General features: G+C 37.5%; 1 pseudogene; it reads right to left on the bottom strand.

Annotated features, from left to right (window-relative positions):
* Positions 1-2,506: 2,506 nt before the first annotated feature.
* LOC131439185 (uncharacterized) overlaps positions 2,507-9,086 on the bottom strand; it is a 150,015-nt pseudogene continuing 143,435 nt past the window's right edge.

The raw sequence follows: 9,086 nt of genomic DNA, 5'->3' as shown, positions 1-9,086 counted from the left end.
GTGAAAATAATGTCGCTCACTTTTCTTTGAGATGGCTTAACCGATTTTCACAAACTTAGATTCAAATGAAAGGTCTAACGGTCCTGGACAAAGTTCCAGAATTTCTGGTTCCGGAACTACTTCTGGTTCCGGAACTACAGGGTGATATGCGCCAAAAACGTGAAAAAATGCATTAAAAATGTGAAAATAATGTCACTCACTAAAATACAATTGAATAAACTGCATCAGAATCAGATAAGTGAAATTCTTATTATATGATTCAGTTCCGAATGCTAGAATATAATATAACTGAGAAATTCTGCTTCTCTAAATATTTTGTTTTTGGTTTGATATTACAATGACAGAATGTTATATTTTGTTGACCTTTTCGCATAAGGACTTTGTTATGAATTTTGATATTTTAACAGATCGGCTGAAAAGTTCGTATCGTTTCTATGAGAGGGCGCCACTAGAATTAAATCCATACCATTTTCAGTTAGTACCAACCTTCAAAAAATAAGTGTATAAATTTGACAGCTGTCTGATTATTAGTTTGTGAGATATTGCATTTTGAGTGAAGCTACTTTTGTTATTGTGAAAAAAAATGGAAAAAAAGGAATTTCGTGTGTTGATTAAACACTACTTTTTGGTGAAAAAAAGTGCCGCCGATACCAAAAAATGGCTTGATGAGTGTTATCCAGACTCTGCACCGGGCGAAGCAACAATTCGTAAGTGGTTTGCAAAATTTCGTACTGGTCATATGAGCACCGAAGACGATGAACGCAGTGGACGTCCAAAAGAGGCTGTTACCGATGAAAACGTGAAAAAAATCCACAAAATGATTTTCAATGACCGTAAAGTGAAGTTGATCGAGATAGCTGACACCCTAAAGATATCAGAGGAACGTGTTGGACATATTATTCACGAATATTTGGATATGAGAAAGCTTTGTGCAAAATGGGTGCCGCGTGAGCTCACAATCGATCAAAAACAACAACGAATTGATGATTCTAAGCAGTGTTTGGAGCTGTTATATCGAAATAAAACCGATTTTTTTCGTCGATATATAACAATGGACGAAACATGGCTCCATCACTTCACTCCGGAGTCCAATCGACAGTCAGCTGAGTGGACTGCATGCGATGAACCGAACCCAAAGCGTGGAAAGACTCAACAATCGGCCGGTAAGGTTATGGCGTCTGTATTTTGGGATTCGCATGGTATAATTTTCATCGACTACCTTGAAAAAGGGAAAACCATCAACAGTGACTATTATATAGCGTTATTAGAGCGTTTGAAGGACGAAATTTCAAAAAAAACGGCCTCTTTTGAAGAAGAAAAAAGTTTTGTTTCATCAAGACAATGCACCGTGTCACAAGTCGATGAAAACCATGCTGAAATTGAATGAATTGGGCTTCGAATCGCTGAAACTGGGGCCTATTTTGAGGAAAGGACCAATCGTACTACAAAAATGGTATCGAAAAGTTGGAAGATCGCTATAACCGCTGTATCGCCTCTGATGGCAATTATGTTGAATAATAAAAACGAATTTTTGACAAAAAAATGTGTGTTTCTATTAAACGATACGAACTTTTCAGCCGAACTGTTAACTACACTAAGGTCTTTTTTATGCGGTTTTTTATGTGACTTTTCAGAGTTATGCGGTTTCCTTTCTGCGGTTTGTTTTTATGCAAAGTTTCAGAGTGATGCGGTTTTTTCATGCAAAGTTTCAGAGTGATGCGGTTTTTTCATGCGAAGTTTCAGAGTTATGCGGTTTCTTATGCGAATTTTCAGAGTTATGCGGTGCGTAAACTCGCATAAAAAAAGACTTCAGTGTATTACATCAAACAAAATAATCTTTAATAATAAAATTTGTTATTGGTTTGCAAATCACTTCTACCCGGGCTTGGTTGAATGAACCGAATGTCACTAAGCCGATATCCTCTTTTGATTACCAACATTTGATTAATCAAATATAATAAAATGTAGCTCACTTCACTTTCTTACATATAATTGAATAGATTTTCACTTAAGGCCATCGTCCAAGTACCATGCGCGCGGGTGGTTTTAGGAAATTTTCGATGGAAATTTTGAAAAATTTGACAAAACCAAAAACATACAGACCTTTGAAATACTTTTATCTATCTATTGGTAAAAATGGCTGGAAAATTCGGAGGATTTTCCGAGTCATATCAAAAATAGCACTGAAAAAATTTATTTTTTCAAAAAAAACTTATGCTGGCAACAAGGATCACATTCGGACACATGGCCTAAGCTAGTGTAATTCAAATGTAGTATATCAATGTAGCAGTACTATGCAACAAAAATCTTCAAAACTAGTTATAAAACTTTTTTAAATTGTAGCATTTCGGGGAATTTGTGCTGTAATATACAGGAGAAAATTTGTGAAAGGCATCATTAAACAGGTTTTTTAATTTATAACTTGATAACCACTTACCGGTTTTTTTTACATTTTTGGATATGTTATGTAAGAAAACCAGAAAAAAACGAATGTATAATATGCGACTTTTGTGTTTGATAACGTTGGTTGTTTCACTTTTTAATGGTTTTTAGGTTTGTTGTAGAGTATGGTACGTTTTTCTATATGTATTCATAATATATATGAGCTGGTGCCTATACTTTCTAGAAAAAATGAGAATTTAAAAATGGATTCTGAATATACTTTTTGTTTAACTTTTTAACGGTTTTCAATGGTTTGTAGATAGAGCGCGCAACATGTTTTTATATTTATATACTATTTATACCGTACTGTTATTAAAACTCGGACTTTTCACATCATTCATTCATTTATTCAGTTCTGCATATCTGTTTTGGTTTTGTCGTTCGAGAATATAATTCTCCATTAACAGTGAGAAACTTGAACGGAAAATTTATTCGTTCAAATAACTTCCACTCCGAGTTTGAAATCATTTCTATTGTCTGGAATTAAAAGTCAATTTGATGTCATTCATACTTCATATCAACGTCTTCTTCAGATGATGAACTGGCAGGGATAGTTGTAAACCATGTCTCTCGATTTTTTATTACTCTGAAAGAATAGAAAAAAATAGTTGCATTTAGTTTCATGTAAGAGGAAGTGATAACTGTTTTGAAACTTCAAGGTTACAGGATACTAACCAAGTAAAAATATTGTATTAAATTTCACTGCATAACTCTGCTCGTTACTATTGTATTATTAGAAAAATGCACTTTGCTTGTATTATGTGCAACAAATTTCTGGTTTTTAAGATAATTCTCGCAGCAACTACGAAATTTACCGATCATCGTGGATAGCTGGATATGTTTAACAGTGGAAATACTAGCTGAATTACCCGACGTTGCTCGGTTATGTTTCGTGAAGGAAAGACCGAAAAAACTTCTCGAAGTTGTCCTGCTTAGTGAATTACTCTTGTAGTGAAACATAACTTAGACGGAAACCCGATCGAACAATACTCCGTTCATGTTCAGATTGCGAATGATCAGTGCCCCATCTCAGATCTATCAATAACCATAATTTTCATGGTATTCTCGACAAACCTCACTTAGTTGCTAGAAATATACTGTACTCGTAAAGAAGTACCAATTTTTCGTAAAACCCGATCAATTTTCCCTTTCACTTTCCATGTTCGGGGCACTTACTCCACTCTCTCACCCTCTAAATAACCTAATAATCTATTTTAATTTAACTTCCTTTTTGTCAGTGAACTTACTAAATGATTACCCTGAGTAGTGTAGAAAGTATCTGTGCTTTTAAAAAAATGTCAATTCCCACCTTTGGTACATGTGACGAACTTGATGGCGATTCGTTTTGTTGTTATGTAGTTATGCTGAGACTTGAATACACTCACGTTCATAAGCAGACAAAGATTATTTTCCCTTAGTTCTTTGAATTCCCCGATCTTTTGAAATTATTTAAAGAAAAATACGACCTTGAAATTCTTGCCACTCTCTAGTTTTATAAAAAATGGGAGTTTAAAATTTATTTTCAAAAACCCCTCCTTCTAGTCTAAATGTCGATTCTCTTCAAATTTCGTCATCGACCATCTTCCCCCATGTTAAGGACACTTCCTACACACTTTCCCCCTGAAAATGTCCTAATGATCATTTCTGAAGAGCTTCTTTGTGCCAAATTTGATAGCAATCCGCTCAGTAGTTTCGGAGTTCCGCCGTCACAAACATTACATCCCTTTTTAGAGAGACGTACTACATCCACCCTACACGAATACCCTAAACTGCGCAAAAAGTATCTATAGTCTTCGAAAAGTATCGATTCTCGTCAAATTGAATAAATTTTTTCATTACCCCTGTTAAGGATAGTTACTACGCTCTCTCCCCCATAAAAATACCCTTACAACTATCTCTGAAGAGCAAAAAGCAGCTATGCCAAGTGTGATAGCAATCCGTTCAGTAGTGTCGGAGCTATGCCGTTACATCCCCTTTTTAAATGCACTTGCTATATCCACCCCCCATATATATCATATCTAATGTTTGCATGATCTTCAAAAATTCTCGACCATTGTCAAATTCTATGAATTTTTTTTCATGGGCCCTCTTGTTAATAATACTTGCTACGCTTTCTGCCCTATAAAAATACCTTTATGGCTTATTCTGAAGAGCAATAAATAACTGTACCAAATTTTATAGCAATTCGTTCAATAGCTCCGGAGTTATGCCGTTACAAACATTACACTTCGTTTTTAGAGGCACTTACTACACCCTCTCCTCACAGAATATCCTTATAATCTTATCTAAGTTGTGCAAAAAGTGTCTTCAAAAAGTACCGATTCTCGTCAAATTAGATATTTTTAATGACCACCTTTGTTAAGGACGCTTGCTGCGCTCCCTCCCCCCATGGAAATATTCTTATAACCATCTTTGAAGAGCAAGAAGTACATGTACCAGGTTTGATAGCAATCCGTCAAGTAGTTTTAAAGTTATGCCATTACAAACATTACACCAGGTTTGATAGCAATCCGTTAAGTAGTTTTGAAGTTATGCCATTACAAACATTACACCCTCCTTTTTAAAGGCACTTGCTGCACCCATCCCTCATTAAATTATATCTACGGTATGCAAAATGTTTCTAAGATCTTCAAAAAATATCGGTTTTCATCAAGTTGCATGAATTTTTTCATGACCCCTCCTTGGTTATGACACTTGCTACGCTCTCTCCCCCCATAAAATACACTTATGACCATCTCTGAAGAGCAAGAAGTACATGTGCCAAGTTTGATAGTAATCCGTTCAGTGATTCCGGAGTTATGCCATTACAAACATTACACCCCCCTTTTTAAAGGCACTTGCTACATCCACCCCCCATATAATCATATCTAATACATGCAAAATGTTTCTATGGTCTTAAAAAAGTATCTATTCTCGTCAAATCAGAGAAATTTTTTCATGACCTCCCCCTGTTAAGAACACTTACTACGCTCCCTCCCCCATTAAAATATTCTTATGACCATCTCAGAAGAGCAAGAAGTATCTGTGCCAAGTTTGGTGGCAATCCGTTCAGTAGTTTTGGAATTATGCCGTTTTAAACACTACACCCCCCTATTTAAAGACACTTGCTACATCCAACCCCCATATAGTCATATCTAAGGTATGCAAAATGTTTCTACGGTCTTCAAAACGTATCGATTCTTGTCAAGTTATTTGAATTTTTCCATGACCCCCCCTTGGTAATGATACTTGCTACGCTCCCTCCCATATAAATGTACTCCCTAAACCATCTCTGATATACAAGAAGTACCTGTGCCAAGTTTGGTGGCAATCCGTTCAGTAGTTCCGATGTTATCGCGTTACAAACATACAAACTTACATCCATTTATATATATATATATATATATATATATATATATATATATATATATATATATATATATATATATATATATATATATATATATATATATATATATATATATATATATATATATATATATATATATATATATATATATATATATATATATATTAGTAAAGGAAGGGGATAAGGTAATATCACAGATAACAGATATTCAAGCTAGTTTTTTTTGGTTCAGTGTATTCCGAGTCAATAGAAGTTTACTTTTTTGCTCTAGCGATAATTGCCCACAAATAGTGTTAAACCACCACAAACTTTCTATGTTTCAGTAGTGCTAATCGTAATAACGCATATTTCGCATCTGTGAACTGTTTTTAACCGTCCCATAAAACATATAGTGCGCTAGTGCTAAAAAGTTTTTCATTGGTAATCTCATACAGCTGCTATTCTTGCCGCGCTTATAGAACTTGCTAGCACTCACAGACTCTCTCGGGTACTCACGTATTTGACATTTGCCCTACGCCGCTGTCGTAATTCTTATTTCCACGCTGCTCCGCCAGTTACAACACGAACATACCTTGCAAATCCCGGCACGTCCGTACGCCACGAAGTTAGTCAAGTGAATCAAACGTGACAAAGAGTTAGCTAGGTTTTGCTTTCCACTTACTCCTTCCACTATAAAATCAAACGGTTGAAGACGTAAAGCCCACGATTCTGCCCGCGTAACTGCTCTCTTGCCAAGTCTATGAGTTGTGCTAAAAATAAATCCATTCGCCTCCGCGTCCGTTCGAATGATAAACGATCTTCCAAGTAGGTATGAGGTAAAGCGCTCGTCTCCCCAGACTACGGCAAAATCTTCTCGTTGGGTTTGAGGATACCTCTGCTCTGTAGGTGTGAGCGCTTTAGAGGCACACGATATTATGAGTGTTATATTGAACCAGAACGGCTCCAAGACCAATTGGACTAGCGTCTACGTATAACTCCGTTACATCGGTAGGACTATAATAGCCAAGAATTTGGATATTTTTTAACGCAGTGTCTTGTAGGAAATTGAATTCTCTTTCTTATTTTTCTGTCCAATAGAATTTATCAGAATTTGCGAGGCTCCGTAAATTTTTTGTCAAGTCAGCCCTGCGTTGAATAAACCAATCCGCAAATGTCACCAATCCTAGAAAACTTTTTACCTCTGCGCAAGTCGTAGGCGACCGGAAGCTCTATCTAACACTATGGTAAAAAGCAAATGCGATGCTGTTGTTTGTTTTGGATCCTCTAGCATCCGAGGCACCAAAATAGTTTGCCGATTTTGCTTCAAAAGTTTCCACGTAAAGTGCGTTACCTTAATCAACTTGGTAGCTAAATCCATTAGGGAATGCCCAGGTATTTTCTGATTGTGCCCCCCGTGCCGTGAAATTTCCAATCGCAACGAGTTATCTGATGAAGCTATACAATTAACTCTCCAACGTACTCTCTCAGCTTTGAAGATGATCGGTACTTTGACGGACACCATTCAGTCTTTTTGCATAATGTAATCGAATGGTTGCAGCCGGCTGCTTTCATCGTTCTGGGTCGAAGGAACCAACCGAAAATTATGTAAATGACAGCACTCCATTTCTCGAACGATCTGGGTGATCTACAGTTTAACCTAACTAACTATAAGATACCAATACACAGGCTCGAACCAGCAGCACTAGCAGACCATCTCTATTGCAGCCGGACAAAATTCCGAGAGTCTAATAACCTTCCCCGCTGATGATAACGAACCTCTGCGCACCTTTTTACCTCTGCGCAAGTCGTAGGCGACCGGAAGCTCTATCTAACACTATGGTAAAAAGCAAATGCGATGCTGTTGTTTGTTTTGGTTCCTCTAGCATCCGAGGCACCAAAATAGTTTGCCGATTTTGCTTCAAAAGTTTCCACGTAAAGTGCGTTACCTTAATCAACTTGGTAGCTAAATCCATTAGGGAATGCCCAGGTATTTTCTGATTGTGCCCCCCGTGCCGTGAAATTTCCAATCGCAACGAGTTATCTGATGAAGCTATACAATTAACTCTCCAACGTACTCTCTCAGCTTTGAAGATGATCGGTACTTTGACGGACACCATTCAGTCTTTTTGCATAATGTAATCGAATGGTTGCAGCCGGCTGCTTTCATCGTTCTGGGTCGAAGGAACCAACCGAAAATTATGTAAATGACAGCACTCCATTTCTCGAACGATCTGGGTGATCTACAGTTTAACCTAACTAACTATAAGATACCAAAACACAGGCTCGAACCAGCAGCACTAGCAGACCATCTCTATTGCAGCCGGACAAAATTCCGAGATGATAACGCCACTGTGATCACACCTCCTATGCCACCAGTCGACAGTATCGCTACTCAAAACGTCAATCTTTCGTCGCCGTCATTTCGAACTACAACTAACAACTACACCAATGATTCAAGTGAAGAAGTTGTGTTTCGACTGCTACTCTAAGCTGTAGGTAGCAGGCTAGTGCTAATCGCAAAGGAAATATTCGGGACGTTTTCCGACTGGAAAGCTAGCAACGAAGGCCATCCCGTTCATAAGCATAGAGGTGCGAGCGCATAGAAGTGACGAGTCACAGAGGTGCCATCGCATAAAGGTGCGAAGACGAGGGCCAAGTACAGGCAGCACACCAAGTTCAGTGGTAACCACAACGACGGTAGAGCAACCGAGATACCAGAAAACGGTACCAAAAGACTGCCAATTGGAAATCGTTGGATGAGTTTCACGTCGTTCTTTACGACAGAGGAACAGAGACAACAGCAAGAAGGTAGATTCTATTTAATTTAATTTTTTATTTCTTTTATAATTGAGATTTTACTATACATAAGTTTTCATTTTGATAGCCATGGATAGTCTATTTTGGACGCGAAAAAAGACATTAAATTTGATGCAAATTACAAAGGATTGGCATCACATTTCTCTGAAGTTGTAGAAATTTCTAAAATCAATAGAGATAAAATTCGAGTTGTGGTTAACGATTTGAAACAGGCTAACAAAATAGTAACCTGTAATTATTCGTTCTTGAAAATAGAGTTTACATTCCATCGAAAAAGGTGGAAATTGACGGTGTTGTCACTGAAGCAAGTCTGACAGCCGATGATTTACTTAAAAATGGAGTTACTTACCTTACCTAACAGCTATTGGCCAGGGGTGTCCTTTGCTGTATCAAGCATACGTCTCCACATAACTCGGTTCATGGCTGCTCGTCGCCAGCCACTCAAGGCACGGATGCTTCTGAGATCACCCTCCACTTGATCGATCCACTTTGCTCGCTG

Source organism: Malaya genurostris, chromosome 3 (genome assembly GCF_030247185.1).
Source record: "Malaya genurostris strain Urasoe2022 chromosome 3, Malgen_1.1, whole genome shotgun sequence".
Classification (NCBI taxonomy): Eukaryota; Metazoa; Arthropoda; class Insecta; order Diptera; family Culicidae; genus Malaya; species Malaya genurostris.
This window is presented reverse-complemented; position numbering and strand designations above follow the sequence as displayed.